General features: G+C 45.1%; 1 protein-coding gene across 1 annotated transcript in view; it reads right to left on the bottom strand.

The window, feature by feature from the left end:
* LOC144139757 (RYamide receptor-like) overlaps nt 1-19,715 on the bottom strand; it is a 430,132-nt gene that overhangs the window by 128,536 nt on the left and 281,881 nt on the right. The window lies entirely within an intron of this gene.

Below are 19,715 nucleotides of genomic sequence, written 5' to 3'. Positions count from 1 at the left end.
ATAAACACAGTGGAGGTTTTCTCAAGTCGATTCAATTTTGCCGCGTTGCACTGCTCGTTCCTTCTACTGGAACGTTTTGAACCTCTTGAACTTGGAAAACTGCCACGAGGAATCCCCTCGAGCGCTTTCTCTGTTTTGAGGTGAACACGTTTTTAAGGGCGTATTTTATTATTCGCTACCACATTAATCAAGCAGCCATGCGTTTTTCATTCAAAGAACAATGCAAATATCACCTATCTATTGCAGTCTTGCCTTAGATATGCCTAATGTGTTCTGTTCGCTCAACAGCGTTCACAAGTATGAACATTGGCCACATAATCAGCACTTTAGAAATGCTTTGCCCATATAAACGTATCGCTTAAGAATTTGTCGAACTTTTGACCGGGTGGCTGAATCGAGGGACAGACAGACACACGTACAGGTAGACATAGCGATCAGAATTTTTGCTTTAAGTAGCATTAGAAAGACTATCATCTTTAAAAAAGAAAGCGGGAGTTACCCTTGTTCAAGGGAGCGTTCGCCGTTTACAGAAGAGCCGAAGGGTGACGAAAACTGAGAAACTCTCATTGTTGCCACAGCCGAAAAGTTCCACGCATAGGCAATCATGTTCCACGCATAGGGCGACATACATGAGATAACCTTCAAACAGGTCCTGACTATCTTATAGCAGCCGACAAAGCAAACACAATTCCGCCAGCTGCAGTATGTCAGTATTTACGGTGAAGGACAACACTTCATACAGTAAATACGAATACGTCCAGTGGCACATAAATGTGCTGAACAACTGTAGGGGCATCTCACAATTATACGCGTGTGCCACTTTGCGGCCCAGTGAGGAGTATTTCAGGTTTACCCGCCGCGGTGGCTCAGTGGTTAAGGCGTTGTGCTGCTGAGCACAAGGACGCGGGTTCGAATACTGTCCGTGGCGGCCGCTTTTAGGCGAAAAGCAAAAACGCCCGTTTGTACGAGATTTCGGTGCATGTTAAAGATCCCCAGGTTGTCAAAATTAATCCGGAGCCTTCCACTACGGTGCGCCTCATCGCCTGCGTTGCGTCGCCGCGTTAAACCCTACAATTAATCAGGGTTTCCGGTTACCCATTTCCAACGTAGGCCTCGGAAAAACCGGGTGGTCAGTAGGGATGCGTTTAGTCCCTCGCTGCTGGTGGCTGTGGTGGCACCGAATTCAGGTGCATTGTTTCACGTTTTCCCCCTTCCGCGTTAGGAACGGGCCGACATGACGATTAATAAACGTATTTATACTGTTTGTCAGCGATGGGGATTGCGATCTTCAAACAAGAGGTTTATCTTTAGGTACAGGGCTGGGAATGAAGAGTATACGGGCGAGGCTCATTCATCGCACTATTCCAGCGACAGAATCCATGGTTTCTTTATCCGATCGTGTCACGCAGAGAAAGATCGGGAAGAAATGTTGCCTTGTGTACGTATTAATTAAGGTAAGGTATAGTAACCACCTCTAAATAAGCTGCTTTTTATCACAGAAGAGCTGGCATTCACGGAGAAGGCATTTCATAACTAATAGCAGTAGAACACATGGCGTTAGCGCCGGCTAGATAAAGGTGCTTGGCACTTTCACCTCGGCCTAAATATCTTTTTCAATCACAACTTTCACAGCTGTTGTCAGCAATTCTCTGCCAATGCTGACGCTTGCTGACGTAGAGAGTGTCTCACTAAACAGCCCCATCCGGATATTTGGCTTCTGCTGTGTTGCAAATGCTGAGAGCAGCATCTGGTGTCGCCTTCTGCGACCGACCACGGAAGCACAAATCCCCTTCCGAAACAGGCATCCTCCGGAAATCACTGCACCTTTTGCCTTTTATTTTGGATGTCTCTTCCTTCATATTTCTTATTGCGTGTGGTAGTCTCTGACGTCATTGGCCTCGTCCATCGTGATCCTGACTTGTTTGTCGGGTATCAATTGGTGGGGCTACAACGGCTGCAAAGATGTAAGAAAAAGTATGCGCTTGAAGTCTAACGGCTATGGGAAGGCTAAGGGACGTTCAAGCCATCTTCCCTTCAAAACACATCTCGGGCATAAAATTAAACCATCTGGCTCACTTGAAGTTTTGCATAATTACCGAAGAGCGGCATCTAGCTGCCCGTGATAATATAGCACGTCTGAGAGTGACGTTTCTCTTCGTTTATTTATCGGCAACTTCACTTACTGTCCAAAAAGTTCTGAGATACTCCAGCTGCAATTTCAAGTGCAACAATTCGTAACGGGATGCGACCCATGCAAACAGTGAATATGTATTTCCGTTTTAAAAGGTCTATTTAAGGCAGCTAAAGCATTATATTAATACGCTAAAACCGACCCCTCTGCCTTACTTTACCTTATACCGACTTCAGGCGACGACACAGTCACAAAAGAAAAGAAATTCTGTAATTTCTGCAAGGAACTGCCGATAACTTGGTATTCTATCGTTATTCATTCCGGTGCTCCAACGTATCAAATAAAAGTTGCACTTTACGACACAAGATGGAAAGGCCTTTAAGCCTCATCTCCCTTCGTATCCCGAAATGACTACGTGTAAAGAGTGAATGCATGAGCTGTACGACCTAAGGCGTCGTACGACCTACATCATCATGTCTGTAAACAATGGAGGAAACCTGCTGGCACTCGGCACCGGTATGAATACAAAATGTCCCGGAGGCGCCACAGTTGAAGCTATCACATGGCACAGCGCCATTTTTGTCGTCTTGATCCCGCTACGTAATAGAAAACTGCTTACCACTAGTAAAACAAAAGCTCGCCGGGATTCCTAGTGAGGGACATAAACCTGGGGTGTCAGTTTCTTATCAAGGTGTTCAGTAAGCGCCACCAATACAGCCATGCTAATTTCACCTATAATAGCTCCCTAATTGGCAACGTGGCGTAAGAATTTGTAGTAACAGGTTTGCAAGCTGATAATGGAAATGATGCACCTGCATTCAACGTTTCATGTGCTGAAGCAGTGTATACTTCATATCGAGGGATCAACTGTTGCCTCCTGGTGTGCTTTTCCGTGCACCGTACGTCGCGTACACGTGCACTATCGAACTGATTTCCCATCTAGTACAACAAATCGAGAGGCTGGTCGACACTGTATAGGCCAGCAAAATTCTAATTGGTACTATTATTTATGGAGACGCCAGTTGTCCTACCTATCAGCTGCGATCCTTGCAATGCTGGAATTTCACTGCATTTGGAGATACAGACTTTAGCAGATGTCCGTCAGCTACAAAAGCCTGTACAGAAAACACGGAATATCTGCGAATACTCGCTCAAAGGCTTAGTGAAGTCATGGCGCTCACGGAAGTGTTGGGGTCCTTCGAAGTTATGGGGAGCATACTAGAAGTGCATGCTTACATCGGTAAATGGACATAAGCGTTTAATTTCATGCCCAGAAAATATTACACGTCGAGTCTGCCGAAAAAAGTTTATGTGATATGGGCAACAACACAGTTTCCCTGAATGGGTACAGTTGGGGAATTATGTACTATTCCGCTAGGGAAATTACAAAGAGGCAAACAGAAATTTGGCTGCAGAGAAAACACCGTGCTTCAAAATATAATACAGCGGGGCGATACATCGTCATCCAAATCGTGGGCGGTGGCCTTTACGCACCATGAACGTTTCGGCCAACTTGCCAGCGACAAACGATCGCTTGAAATGGAAGCGAAACCGAAGTCCCGCTTATGCAACGCCCAAAGCAAGCAGCATTGCTCACATTGAGGGCATGCGGCTGACATCTCTTTTCCACGACTGGTCTCAAGGTCTTCAAATATCCTTTTTTTTTCTTTCCGGTTTGAGCTCCTACGGTCAGCGTTACATTTGTTTCTGGCTTTTTTATTCGTTTTCTCGCCTCCTTGCCTTTTCTTGGATCCGCAACGTGTTACTGGGGTCTCTTCTCATTGTCATTTTTTTGTATTCGGGGTCGTATATTGACGAATCCTGTTTAGAGCAGTGCTATTCTATATATCATTACTATCAATTTTTTTAACGTCTTTCCTTAGTGAGAAGACAAATTTCGCTACTTTATAGATGTTTGTATCGTTCTAAGCGCTTCTGATGAAGGCACGACCTCAGCACATGACCATTTATGGTGGATTGAGCAGGATATGGTGAAACCTCGCTCAGGCATGAATCTTTAGTTTCTAGAGAGAATGGTATATCTAGCCGTGGGCGAGGTACTAGTTGGCGCTAGGACCTCGAAATACGGTAAGTCGGCGTGCTCGCACATAGCGACGCGTCTATACTTTCCGAGCTTCCCGGCTTTCTCCGCTGTCGTTATTTTTTAAACGCCTCTGCTATTCCTAGCCATTTAACTTCACACTTATACGTGAAAATATTGTTGAAAATTTGCCTCAGGGGACGCCTAAATAAGGGGTCGCATCCACCCACGTAAGTACGTCTCGCTGCGGTTATCTTCCACTGGCGCGTTTTTTGTTTACGGTGGTAGCTAAATTAGATCTCGGGGCATTTATTCAATGTGCTCCTCAGTCCATAATGGATAGTCCTTTCTACATGAAACAACAACAACAACAACAAAAGAAAAACCGGGGACGCTGCACTAAAAATGGCAGAATTTGCAAGTCGTTTTTCATTTTGTCAGTCAGTGGCTTCAGCCGTAAGGCTCGAATGTTTAAAGCAGACTGGGCTATTTCAGGGTGGTGGCACTGTAGATATTTCATAATTAAAAGTTCAGTGGACATAGCTGTAGCGTTTCACGTCTTCAAATATTCATTCCTGCAGTGAGGGTTTAGTGCCTGCAGGGAGGGTTTAGTGAGGGTTTAGTGCAGTAGTGCCTGCATTCCTGCAGTGAGGGTTTAGTTTAGAGGGTTTAGCTGGTGCCGCCTGTGTTCTTTTGCTTCAGGAAAAAGAGCACTTCAAACCACGATAGAAAAAACGAAGAACGACAAGACAGATGCGCTTGAAAAAACAAAGAACTGCGAGACAGATGCACTTCTTCTGTGGTTGTCTGTAGCGCTCTTTTTCCTGAAGCAATACGCACCAACTAGCCCAACAGCATATTTTACTGTCTTATTTTTTTCGTTGCTGTTATTTACTTTCTCATTTTTATCATAAGAATCAACGTTGTCCCGTAATATATAAAGAATTATGTTCCTGTGAACTATTCTGCAGTTTCCCCTTACTGTTCTGGGTCATTTAAGTCTGTCGAGCATAAATAGGCTCGTTAAAAGGAGAATGAAAGAAACTTATATCCTTGCTTTATCTGAAACGAACTGACTTTGGTAGCCCTGTCAACTGCATTCCAGCTCCGAAGTGAGTAGTTGTTGCCATAGAGCATACTGCAACTCCGCAATACGTGCATACTTTCAAATTTCCCGCTAGACAATGTCAGCAGCTACGTCACTGGAAAAGCAAAAAGCAAAGGGAACATCGTATTAACACCATTCTGGCACTAAACTGTTTTAATAAAACTACAGACTAATTATTCCTTGTGACGTCATAACGAGAATTCGAGAAAATGGCTGAGTCACCACTCTTTCGGCTGTTTTTTATCCACTTGATTTCTTTGGTGTACCCGTAAAAATGTGCATGTTCGTTACTCTGGCGAAGCAGGGTGCTGAATGAACTGAACTCATCTTCTGTCGACATGGGCTCCTGTAAGCTCGATGGAAAGATGTATTATATATGCTAAGACCACACTTCGAGAAGTACTGATGGCACGGGTCACCAATGTCAACATTACTTAGTGCAAACGAAACTTTGTGGACGTCTGACGCAGGCTACAATTATATAGCCGAGGGTCGCAATATTGCAAAAATATAATGTAGGCACTGGATTGGTTGCTACGAATACAACTCGAAATTGCCGTGCATTTGCGCTAAAATGTCCGTCAAGACAGGTTGAGCTGACTGCCAAAGAAGCCACGCCGCCACGTCGCATTCGAGGTGCCGCGGCACTGAGGTAACCCCGCGACCCCAACAAAAACACCGCCCGTGGCCTCCACTGGCATTTTCGACGACACAACTGTGACTAACAGTGCCAACAGCTCAAACACCTGTAATGGCAATTATTGGTGAACGTGGGCTGTGTTTACCGGTCTTTAGAGGCATGAACAAACTGCTTTTGTTGAAGGACTTGTACTGGCTAGGCCGACTACCTATTCTGCCGTTCGCGTTTACTCTTTATTTTCATTGAGCAAATAGCGGAAATAAAGCAGCCTGTTTTAAGTTGAACGTAATCATACCCCCGTGCGTGTGTTGTGTGCGTGTTCCTGCGTCCGTCAGTGCAGTTGTGCATTGTGATGTAGTCACGGGTCTTCTCTTTTTTTTTTTTTCATTTCCTTACGGTAGCCGACATAATCGCTGCTGGACTGACATTTCCAATTTTCTTAGACTTCCCTTTTTCTCTTTCTCATCCTGTTTCACCCCTGACGGTTAACATTGCGATGTAGCGTCTAGTCCATTGGACAGTCTCGTTTTCCCTATCGTTGTCACACACGTACACAAACACGCAAACACACAGAGGGGGAGAGAGAGAGAAAGAGAGAGCAGCAGTTGTTCGTTCGTACACCACTCAAATGATTTTTGGTGCCACGAAAATTACACGTTACCTCGAATTCCGCTAACTACAATTCTTTAGGCGAAAGCCCCAGTGCCCATTTGCGCGAAGTAGCGCCGTCGTCATCGCCGTTGTTGTTGTCTTCTGGCACAGAATATGTGAACGTAACGGAACGCGAGTAGAACATGTGCACAGCAGCGACCCATAAATCCGATTATGGGGAAGCTGTTGCATGAAATTTGACCACTCTGCCTGTTGAAGGACGTCAAAAGAAGAAGAAAGGAAAACGAAGAAAGAGACGCGAATATGATGTAGCCGTAAAGAAGTCATTGATAAGTAGCGCCAGGCTATCTCCTTCAAAGCAGGCGAGAAGAATCACGGGCCGTGAGGATTTATGAAATGCACGGTGGTTAACAGCCCAACTCAAAACTGGAGACGTGAATGTTTGCGAAGAATGACTCTGTTACTTGTTACCCCCATTACTGTTTTGTTATCCTGCAACAGATCGCCCCAGTCAACGGTTCTCCCCAAAATATTGACTCGTTTCATGAGGTTGTCGATGGCAGCACAAGAGCGGTTACTGCGACCGATTTACAGTCATATATGAGTAATATCTGTAGGGATATTTCCCCCATGATGTCTGCCCTCATGAGTGAGGGATGTGGAGACAAGGGAGAGCCGGAGAGAAGGCGGACAGGGGCATGGCTGGCTGGTCAACAATTTCGGGTTGGACTAGCTAGCATACAGCGCCTGAAAAAGGACCACGTCCGAGCACTATAAAGAGGGAACAGGAGACGAAAAGAAGTCGCTCGCGCACTCAGGCGCAAGAGAATGATCAGTGCGCTTACTGTGCGCCATGGTGCGCTGTAGATTCGAGAAAGCCAAGACGCTCCTCGGCCACCCGGTTCCTGCGACCTTTACTGGCGAAGCCAGTGAGTGGTGCGGTATTTTTGCTGGAGGGAGTTGGCAATCCTCCAACTTGTCGAGGCCGGCGGAAAAGTGACGAGTGGGTGGGCATAAGCTGATAGAACGGCTCACAACGACGTGCCCTTTATAAAGAATGAAAGAAAAATGAAAGGGACACATTCTCTTCCAATAACGCTTTGCAACCACTTTCTTTTCTTTCCATGTCCTATTGTCAAGTTGTGATTTTTCATGTTTGTTTCTTCCAGCCTTCCCTACCCGTCCTCCCAGCAGTACAGCTATGTGACAGTTGGTCTTTAAGAATGACGTCGAAGGCGGCGTAAGGTGGCAGTGGGACATCGGAGCTTGCTATTTACATTACATTTACTTGCGCTAGCCGCGCTCATGCTAGCGTTATGTAACGCGCAATGCGGTGTTCCTATTAAAACTACAAACCATACGAAGCTCTAGGCAAGCTAAAATACTGAGAACAGCAGAGAAAAAAACTATCACATCCTAACATTTGCTTCAGCAGAGATGGAAGTTTCTGGCCATTTATCGGGAAGTTGTAGAGTTTTACTGCTGGAAATACAGAAGATTTCAGCTGTGGTCCTTCGGGAAAATTTTGAACTGTCTATATAATTGAGCTGAGGGGGCAGGCCACATGATACTGTCTTCTTGCTCTAATAGCACGCACCGCTGAGGGAGTAGGAATACAGCCACAGTCGTTACCGTTATGAGGCCAGCTTTAGGACAATTTTTTCTGGGTACTTTTTGAAGCTACAGCTGGGTTTATCAGTCAACAACAAAACTTTAATTACGCTCGCCGTCTCCTTTAGACGGCTGGTTTGAAACCTCCCGGCAACAACTTGTCTGCAAAAGCAGCTCCACGCTAGAATAGCCGTATTTTCTTACGCGTTCAGGATTCGTGATTTCACTGCAGCCATTTCAAATGTCACTCAAAGTGCAGTCATTATCGAAAGAGTAACTGATGCCCCACCTCTCACCAAAAAATTAATACTCACCCGTGGCCAAAGGGGGCGTACAACTTGAAGAATCAAGTCCTGTGGCTTCCCCGCAAGCACACATACATCGTGCGGCTGGCTGTAAGTCAAGCAATACACACCGCAAGGAAAAACATCTTGGTTATACTCCTCCGGACTAATATGGGTGATTTTAGGACTTCAAAAAATGTGAACCGGCGTGTCCACAAATTTAAGTGATGCGCTTTTCGGGCTGCAAAAACTTTATAGCCAAACTGGGGACACATCGGTAGTGGACGCACGTCATTATCTTGACGAGGAAAACGTAATTTAGGACGGCTCTACATCCAGATAACCTGTAATTTGTTTGTTTCGTCATCGTGTCCCACACACAAAATTGCAAAGAAGGGGTAGCGTTCCATCTGAGAAAAAATTATTCACAACGCTGCCCAGAGTATTCAGAATTGTCACGGAATTAAGACTTTGATGTCCCTCTCAAATATCACAAAACACAGACAATAAAGCGTTACTCCTTGCGGCAGCCACACAATAATCGCCAATTTAGAGGAGTGCAGGTGAAATACAATGGTATTTGTGTTAAGGCACATCAAAGGGTTTTTAACAATTCCCCATTCCTCGCAAAGGACTCCTCCAGCAAGCGGCGGTTTCAGCACCAAAAAATGTCTCCCACTACCACAAAATAATAAAAAAAAATCAGTAGCTGCCCGAAACGAAATTGTGGGTATTAGACAAAGCTCTCTCGGCTTTCATAAAAAAATAGTGCAACTAAACGCATGAAACTCGAGAACTCGAGAAACGAGTTCGAGAAACGAGTTCCGTACTTATTATTATAGGCGTAAAACACGCTCCGTTTTCCCACCTAAGCTGCCCTAAAGCTGCCTTCAGCTCGTTCCTTTTCCCTTGGGATTTTAAACAGTGGTGTTCAGTGTCGCCAGTACTTTTTGTAGATTGAATATTATGATCTCAATCTTCGCTTATCTTTTGATTTTAAGCCACACCACTGCCCTTGAAAAAACCTTGGACGCGACACCTTTTAACCAAACACTAAAAAAAATCGTATCTTGGTTCCAGCTAGTCTCCAAAAAAATGAAAGATACTATAGGTACTAACAAAGTAGAAGTTTTATCTCCTTCTTGCTGGATTATGGCGTTTTCGTGAATGCGCATAGAAGAGCGGGCAATTGCGTTAGGAGCAAAACGATGGTGCATGCATTGACACCTATTATACAGGCAAATATAAATGCACGCCGGTCTCCGCCTTCTGGTAGAAATCACACTCATCGCATGTAGAGCTCGTGAAGGGATGAGTGTGTTTCTGATACTGATACGGTACAGAATCAGTTCACGCAAGGCGCTCAGCTATAGAAGCAGTCATATGATTAAATGAGTATATTAGCTTGCAAAAGAGTGTACTGTATTAGGAACGTATACCCGGCCGGTAAGAAATTAAAATTTGGAGCCGGAAATCCCGGCAGAATTTCTAAGAGGCATCAATCACATCAATCCAAAAAGAATTCCCAGTAATTTCGGCCACATGTGGTAGCCCTGGCAAAAAAACAAAAAAAATCGAAGTCCGTTAGAGAAAGATGTTTAAAACTCCAACCTTTCCGCCATGCAAAACTGAGTTAACCTCAAAGCCCAAAATCCAAACTGTACGACCGTGTCAGAAGGGCACAATCGGATAGTTCGGCTTCACAACCCGATAGACCCTGTTTCTATTGCCATTACGGGAAGCGCTTTTTTGTTGAGGCGCTTGATGGGTCTTAACTTATCATCATCATCGCTTTGTGAAACTCACTGTGCCATTTGGCATTTCTACAGTGCGTTTTACCCGGGCGAATGACGCGATAAGGGGGGCACAGAAAGCTTCGCCTTAAGAACGCTCTGTACATTGTGTACCCATGCGGTATTTTTTTCAAGGTGTTACGTTATAAATGGCCTCCATCATATTTTGACGACAACGTTAGTTTCGCGCCGGCTTCCTGACGGGCACGGCCTGTTTGGTTCACCGTGTTCCGCTAATGGCGAGGATATCACTGCGGAGACGAGCCACAACTTTTTTGCGACGAACTTACACACAAACGAAAACGCACCAAACTGATTCTGAAGGCAATCCTAAAGAATACCAAGTACCGCTAGATTAGCGCTAAAAAAAAGCATTTACTCGCATTGTCATAATAAAATATGCGTTCGCTCACGGGGAACACGTGATATGGGGTAAGCGCGTATGTTGGTTTGAGACACGTGCCGAAGACAGTAATTCAAGAGATACTGCGGAAATAAACCAGCCGTGCCCCTATAATATAAATTACCCCTATAATATTAATATTAACTCTGGGACAGTAGTCCCCAGTCGTTCTAAACCACTTCACCAAGGCGGTGGTGAGGCCAGCGATACAGTCAATAATGCTAAATGTCTCTGGCTCCGGACGGGCCTCATCTCGCATTTTAAATTTGCGATGTTAAGGGGTGGCGCTCTAACTTGAGAAGACAGCCCAGCAATGATACCAAAGAAATTCTCATGATAATAAAGAACTCTGGGATATCCTGGGACAACATAATGTTAAGAGAACACATGAAGGCTTGATAGAGTCGATTAGTGAGCCAATTTCCTGCCAGCGAGGGCCTCCAGATGAAAAGGAGCATGGGGTTGTATGCCTGATATACACAGAGCAAGGAATTGGGAGATATTCTCCAGAATTAAAGGGGCCCTGAAAGGCGTTTTGAGCACACTAAATTGACTAGCGCAATCGTTAGACTGGGTCGTCAACATCATCTGTGCCAAGTATTACTCTTTTACGCGCAGCGGAAAGCCCACACTTTTGTTGCAAAGTTTGTCGCTTTTTTCTCACCCTTCCCTTCGTGTTTTTTGACGCCGCCATCTTCACATGTCTGCGCCATCGATTCCCAGATGTTCGTCATGAGCTAGACATCCTGCTATTGGGCGGCTTTTTCACGCACTTCCGGCAAAGAGATGAGTCGTCTGCTCAGCGTCGGCTCGCCGGCTGATCTGCCAGCGGAGTGCCGGAGTGCTTGGACATTTCACGAAAAACGAAACAAGTGTAAACAAACGCTTAACCGTTTGTATTGAATCCAGCAGGGCCATAACACGACATGGATATTCTCTTAATTGAGTACGTTCCATAAAGAAAGCGTTGAAGCCCCGTGGCACTTCTTTCTTGCAATCGCAGAGAACGCCCTGAGCCGAATGCCCGGGTTTGACGCATACATTTTATTCAACTTCCAAACAATCCAGAGATGCGTTTCGAACGAACACAACGTCACAACATGCGTTGCAAGTCCGAACCGCGATTGAAGGACGATGAATTGCCTCATCCTACCCCTCGTAAATTCGGCACTCACCTCGCGCGCGGTTTGCGGGGACGAACAGCAAGTCCCTTAACTCTGGCGCACAAGCCGAGATGGCTTTTAGCCAAGCACACTGCACATACCCCATGCGAGGTTGAGTCGTACGCCGCTCGAGAAAGATAATCCAGACCATGGGAAGCACTATCCACCCGCAGAAGCACAACGTCTCATTTCATCGCGAAACAAAGGCGTCCACAACACACACACTATCGCCTCCTGTAATGCCAAACGCATCTCGCACTTCCAAATGAGAGTGAATAGTATGCCTGCAGTGCCCATATGCCGCGAGGTGGGGCTTCAAGCTGCACCGGGATCACGCAACCGTAACTGACATCTAGAGCGGTTTTTGCCTTGTTGCCAGGGCAACCGATGTTTGATATTGTCAAAGAAATGGTGCTCGCTCCAGCGCTAGAAAGGTCAGAGCCGTGGCGGAGCATGTTTTCCCAACGTTGCCGCTCTCCACCGCGCGTCGCCCCAAGCTGAACTGGCGTTTTGTGCACGGGTTCTGTATCGGTTTAAAATGTCTTTTTCACATGCCGCCGGCAGGAATTACCACCGCGACAAAATAAGACCCGGCACCAGCGGGGCCACATCTGATACGGCGCTTTTTGGATAAACAGTGCGCTGTGCACCCAAGGGAGCGAGCGCACAATCCTCCCCGTGCGGCTGCGAGTTCGCCGCCGATAAAAAGTCACGTGCCGCCGATAGCAAAATTCTGCAGCAACGTACACCGCGAAAGGGCAAGGCCAGGCCGACGCACACATGCGGCCAGATTTTTCGTTCGCTTTTGCAGCCTTGAGCGGAGTGCGGGATTCATGGTGTCAACAAAGCTTGCCCGTAGCAGACGGCAGTGTGAGCAGCGCAATAGCGGAAGTACGTCACCGCCGAGGAGCGCAGCATCATGGGAGGGAAGGCTCGCTCACCGTCAACAGCGGAGAGTAAGTTGAAAGGAAGAGGAAACGCGGCGCGACGATAATGCTCGGTTTGTGATTTACGATTACTCAGCTAATACTCATCGCTTTAACAAACTTCTTGCGAGAGGAGATTGCTAATACAATGCTTTATTTGGTTACATGTACATCCACGCATCGGCGGAAGGTATTTCAGGACCCCTTTAACAAAATAGCCACAGCTTTGGGACCGAGTTATAAAAGGGGTAAAAGTTAGACACTGCAAGCTGGTGCACGAACACCTAGATACGGGGACGAGGCTCTGGACAATTTCTACGAAGTCTCCGAATCAGCAATTAGTACACGATTTGCCCAGGCAATATGGTAATTGCTGACTAACGCAAAAGTAGGTGAGAAGCAAATAGGCAAACTGGCAGTGGGGAAGGTTAGAAAAGTCTGACGATATAGTTCAATTGGTGACATGGCGAGGTTTCAGGAGAACAAGTAAAGAATTATGAATTAAACCTTCTGCGAACGAAGATATCGGAAATATAGGGGTGGGAAAGCCGTAATGGTATAACCGAAAACAATATCGACGGATCGACGGAATTGGTGACAACCTAGGTGTTGTGCAGGACGATGGGGGGGGGGGGTGGGGGGGGGGGGGGGCTAGGCAGGGTCAGGAGCATCGATCACTGGATGTTTCAGGGGCACAATTATGTGAGATGACAAAAAAGAAAAGGACGAAGCTAGTCCAAAACAGGAAACCATGGCAACTGACTGTCAATAAATGACAAGGCGCCAGACTCAAGAATAACATTTGAGAACTAACTGGCGATATTAACCGGGAAAAAGAGAAAGCGTAGACCTAACGGCGCTAATCACAGAGTCAGCAGTGTCGCACGAGGAGAATACAGAAAAGAAGCCAATAAAAGTCAATAAACTAACCCAGAAAGTGAAATAATCTGTTTAGAAGCGCCGGAATATGAGCGAGCCAAGGGCGGAGGTGCCAATCGAATTGACTCAGCAGTCCAAATTGATTTACGGAAGCAGAGTTAGTGAGAACGTACCTACAACATGGCAGAGATTGAGGAAAGGTTCAAAAAAGTAGGAGACCGAACAGCAACTGAGCAGCTACCTATTGGCAAAGATAGATCGCCCGTACTCAGACACGAAACAGGCAATAGAGCACACAACTTAGATGAAAGAATAAAAAATAGCGGAAACATTCTGAGTAAGCACCACGCTAACAATGTTAGGCCGGGGGACAATACTGAGCAGATTTACCGGCATGATTCGAGAGGTCCAATCCCTAAGAAAGAGGAGGTTAGGAAGTCTACAAGTGGATGAAGAGAGGAAAAGCAAGGCGGAGAGGACGGAATAACCAAGGACTACCAAAAAGAAGGAGAATATATTAAAATAAAAAGGTTTGCAAAATATTTTAACAGTTTCTGGATATTAAAGGTGCTCCTAGCCCGGCCAATACCAACATATTCTGATTCATCAGAAGGTTGATGTCCCGCGATTATACATTACACACCCGCCAGTCTACTCCTTGGTATACAAGTGTTTTACAAAGACAATGGTTAACCGCGTATGTTGCAGCTCAGACTTACAGTAAGGGCATAGAAGAGGTTACACAGAAGAGGCATAGTAGAGGTGCGCATAGAAGAGGTTACTGCAGATTTGATTGGATCAATTTCATGAATGGGGCAATAGAAAAATTAGCGGAGTATACAAGCCCCTTTATCGCCATTTTCTACGCTACCAAAAAGCGTTTGACTGTAGACACCGCTGGAGTGCTGTAAGCTTTTAATCACCAGGGCGGACAGGAATGTTTCGATACAGGATAAATACAAGTTATGTAAGGGCAGGATAAAACTTCACAAGGAGAGTGAAAAGTGCCAGATAAAAAAAAGAGTGAGACAGCGGGACGATAACTCGCTAGAATAGTTCACTGCCTCTCCGAAGAAGTATTCAGGACGCTTGACTCGGGGCAGTCAGGACGACGAAATAATGGGAAATGTTTTGTGTTCGGTCAGTATACAGGACACCTGCGACAAATTCTTCAGGGCCTATTTTAGAAAGCATTGTCGTAGGGTTACAATTAGATATCAATACTAAAAATCTTCTGACTTTCCACTCTGTAGACCCGCCGCGGTGGTTCATTGGCTCAGGCGCTGTGCTGCTGAACACGAGGTCGTGGGTTTGATTTCCGGCCGCGGCTGCCGCTTTTCTGATGGAGGCGAAAAGCAAAAACGCCAGTGTGTGCGAGATTTCGGCGCACGTTAAAAAGATCCCAACGTGTTCAAAATTAATCCGGAGCCCTCCACTACGGCGCGCCTCATCGCCTGCATTGCGTCGGCGCGTTAAACCTTACAATTAATCAAACATTCCACTCTGTAAAGGTGGATGAACAGTGAAACTTTTTAGCACACGGCAGAGAGGCGACACAGAATTTACGCGACAGGTACCAGCAAGTTTCATTTTTCTTGAGCGTTGACGACGGTCGTCGCTAATAGAAACATACATAAGAGCACACATTTTCATTTGGTGCTTGTGTTCATGATAACGGTGCCTTTGAACGACTAATCTACACAGGATGCATATCGAAGTGGGGAGACGTGTATGTTTGAGGTTTAATTGGAGTTTTTATCTTGAAATTGGTGCCTATTATTAACTGATCTACTCAAGCTGCATTTCCTAGTCGCGAGAGTAAGAGCCTTGAGGTCGAAATCATTTAGAACGGCATGCTACTTTGTTGGTGACCACGTGCCCCTAGCAAACTCACAAAGACGTTCATATTGCCAATTGCTCACGCTTCAATGACCAGTGACTTTTCGTTCGCAGAAGGATGAAATAACTATAACCCTAGCCATATAAGCTTCGCTTAAACTATAACGTTAAATGCATGAGCGGGCAGCGGCGCCCTCTTTACCCTAGCTAACGAAAGGCTTGAAGTTAAGGAATACAGTTACCTTGAGCAGGTCGTCAATGCTGACCGCCAACACAAAAAAAGGAATCAGGCGCAAAATAGGTGTGGGCACATTCGGCCAGCTCTATAAAATTACGAATAGTAACCGACCTAAGTCTCTAAAATATATGGTACTCAATTATTGCGTAGTAGCGGCGATGTCGTATAGGCTGGAACTTGAGGCCTTGCTAAACTGCTGGAAAGGTAGTTTAGGGCTGCCCGATGAGCCATGGAACGAAATATTATAAAAATAAAGCTCTGGGACAGGAAACGCGACATTTAGATTAGGAATCGGGGGAAACCTTGGTTGGAAGATGTCATAGCTGCAGTTAGGAGAAAGACGGGGATTAGAGCAGGGCATGTCAAGCGACCGAAAGACAACTGGTGGACCGCCATGGTGGCTGTTGCTAACGATATAGAGGACTACAATTAGAGGGAGCCCATTACTGGTTGCAGGGAGGAAACGAGGTAATTCCGGGGAAAAGAATGGCAGGAAAGAAGCTGGTGAGGACTATCGGGGAGGGCTTTGTCTCGCAATGGACATCAATATGGTGATGGTAATTATGATGGGCTCCGCAGATTTTTGCTTTGTTGCTTTATGTTCAGCCGTTGTCGGATACCCTTTATTGGCTGTTACTGTTCCTACTATAGGTTAAATATCTTGTACGTTTTATTTCTGCATAATTTACCTAATATCACCTCTATTGAGCTTTGTCTCTATGCTAAAGATTGCGTTTTGTTTGATACCATTGACTCGCTGGAAGCTTATCGTCGCGTGAATTACTCGTTAACTAAATTAGGTGACTGCTGTGCAAATTGGCCATTGAGTTTGTAAAAAAAAAATCCGTGCTCACGTCTTTCGCAAAAGATTCCCCTTTCTTTTTACCGTATTCATTGAACCTGTCCTTGTAAAAAATATGAGAATATAAATATCTTGGTAGCTACGAATTAGCCGACTCACAATCTTTCTTAGTCTAACCACATAAACAAACATGCACATAGCTCCACAAATTCCAATTTTGTTATTGTGTAAAACGCTGATTTTTCCGTGCTTTGACAAGGCATCTCTCGTCTTGAGACCTCACAACCAATTGACGAGATTGTAAAAAACGATCACATAATAATAATAATATTCAATCAATCAATCAATCAATCAATCAATCAATCAATCAATCAATCAATCAATCAATCAATCAATCAATCAATCAATCAATCATTCATTCATTCATTCATTCAATCAATCAATCAATCAATCAATCGATCAATCAATCAATCAATCAACCTTTATTTTCCGTGCCCAGGAACAACCCTAGGGTCTTGGTACTGGTACACCATATACAAAACATTAATAAAAACAAACTAAAATCAAGACAACACAACACACAAAATCATATGCATGACAGAAACAATAAAGTAAAAAGAGTTACAGAAATCTCAGAAAGCAAAACCGCAAAAATAAAAAAAAGAGGCCTAGTGTTGCAAGCCATGACACTCGGACAGCGAAACATTCAAGGCACGTGAAAAGTAGGAAATATATAAGCAACTACTCAAAGACCATGACAGAGATAGGTTATACGCATAAAACGAAGGTTTTATAACAAAATGTTAGGAAGTTTCAAAATGGAAAGAAGAAGTTCAGCGTTACAAGCACTGACACTCAAACCTACAGAAATTCAAGCAACGCAAAACCAGGAAAAGTGAAAAACAAACAAGCAAGAACATGATCTGCCTAAAATAAATACGGCACATAAATTTGGAATGACATAAAGGCACCTAGTAATGGTGAATCGATCAATCAATCAATCAATCATGTTTATTTACGTGCTCAGGAACAGCCAGAGGCCTGAGTGCTGGCGCACGGATAGTTACATGAAAACAAAATACAAGAAACATATTGCAAGAAACAAACAAGTGACAAGATACACACAAATTGAAGTAGTGAACATGACAGAAATAAAGCACACGCGGACCGTGGGTACAGACACACAACAAGCAGAGCAACAAAGTTTGACAGTAATACAAGAAAAACAACGGGAAGAGCGTAGAGACAAATGATAAGACGAAGAAATGACAGTAAACAGTTTGAAAAATAGGCAACTATCAGTTGGTTAGACACTACCGCAGATAAACAGCGCGGACGATATTTATTTGAACAAAGGTGGAAGTAACGTACTATATATGGAGCAGGGGCTTCGAAGTGATGGCTGCAATTTATAACCTAAAGAGAAAACAGGTTAAAAGCCAACGCTAACGCATCCTAACAAATACTTATTTCAGCTGAATACGCCAGCTTTCTGTATGAAAGCGAAGGGGACACTAAAATACCGTATTCCAAGAGAGCGAAGCCCTTCCTGTAACGTTGGTAATGCAAATCAGAAGTGTTGAACTGGGGAAGACATATGCCCGCCTTTTCTGCGCTGTCATACTGCATAACTGCTATGAAAGGGGCAACGAAGAAAAAAAAATTTCGTCATTCTTGCGTGTTTCGCTTTGTTTACAAAGCAAGAAACGCAAATGCTTGCGGAGTTGTTAACTAACTAACTAACTGACTGACTGAGTGACTGAGTGACTGACTGACTGACTGACTGCAACGGCTTACTTGCACGAATGCTTTGCTCTGTGGACAGCCAATGCACTCGCCATTTGTACAAGGCACGCACACACACAGCTGGCTGGCGTCGCATCTTTTCAAAGTGCTACGAGTTGTGCCGCACCTCCGCCAGATGGCGCCACGGGTCCCGCGACCGAGAGAAGACGCAGCGAAACATCCTCCTCGCGAGGGGCACGATCAAATGCAGAGCATTTCCGGGGGCACACGACGTTAAGTAGTTTGCGCTACGTTAATGTTGTTGCACTTGTGGCAACTGCTGACGAGAGAGCGCTCGTCAGCAGTAATTTGAATGAGTCAACGATATAAGGCGCGTTCGTAACGTCACATTCTGCGTCGGCTTTGTTGCGCAGTGGGTATAGCACCATATACATTGCGTTCCGCCCGCAGGGTCGAGGGATCGAAACCGGGCGCCGGATAGTATTTTTTTTTATATAGTAGGGACAACGACGGTGCGCACTACGGACGTCAACGCGGGTGACATCGTGAGTTACTGAAATGCTCTGCATTTAAAAAACCAAATTCCAGAAAAAAACCAACGACAGAGATATCATGGATGTTTAACTTACTGTATTCCACAGCGCAGTACGGTAAATTGTAAAGGATTTTTGAAAGGTGTGAAGGCGTTCAGAGAAGCGGTTGTAACAATTCTTCATTCTCCGTACAGGAGAATGATTGGAGTTGCGCGCAGCGGTCAAGAACGGGCGATGCGACCTGGTGGGCCGTTGCGGAACACTAAACTCTAAACAATTAAGCAGGTCTGCGAAAGAAAGGTCACCATGAACAATTTTGTGAAGGAATGTAAGATCTGCACGCATACGTCTGCAGTTCAAGGAAGGGAGGGAAGGAACTATGGGTAAGGCAGAATCAGGACCCGGACTATGATTGTGATGACGGTGTTTAAATATGGATAAACACTTCTTCTGCACACGTTCTATTAAATCACTACCAGATTTGGAGATGCCGTTCCAGCCACAGAAGCAAATTCTAACTGAGGGATACATATTGCATTATATAGAATTAGAAATGGATTTGGAGAAGAGAATTCCTTCGTAATCCCACACACATTTCCAAGACTTCGGAGCGCTCGCCGGGTGATTAGCCTAATATGAGATGAAAAAGAGAGGGTACTGTCGAAAAGCACTCGAGGTCCCTAATCTCCTCAACCCTTTGCAGATGAGCTCCCTCAATACTGTAGGAAAACAGCAGACGGTGGGTTTTCCGGCTGTAGGTGACAACCTTTGTTTTAGCGGGGTTTAAAATTAGGCATTTTTTTCTGCACCAGACCGATAATTCCGACACATCCCTCTGCAAGGCACAGCAGTCCTGAACACCACTAATGTGCCTAAATAGTTTGACATCATCAGCATAGAGAAGAAAAGAAGAGTTTGTTAACACTGTTGACCCATCATTAATACGGATAGAAAACAATAATGGAC

Source organism: Haemaphysalis longicornis, unplaced genomic scaffold, assembly GCF_048455015.1.
Source record: "Haemaphysalis longicornis isolate Haplotype H1 unplaced genomic scaffold, Haemaphysalis longicornis Haplotype H1 scaffold_1, whole genome shotgun sequence".
Lineage (NCBI taxonomy): Eukaryota > Metazoa > Arthropoda > Arachnida > Ixodida > Ixodidae > Haemaphysalis > Haemaphysalis longicornis.
This window is presented reverse-complemented; position numbering and strand designations above follow the sequence as displayed.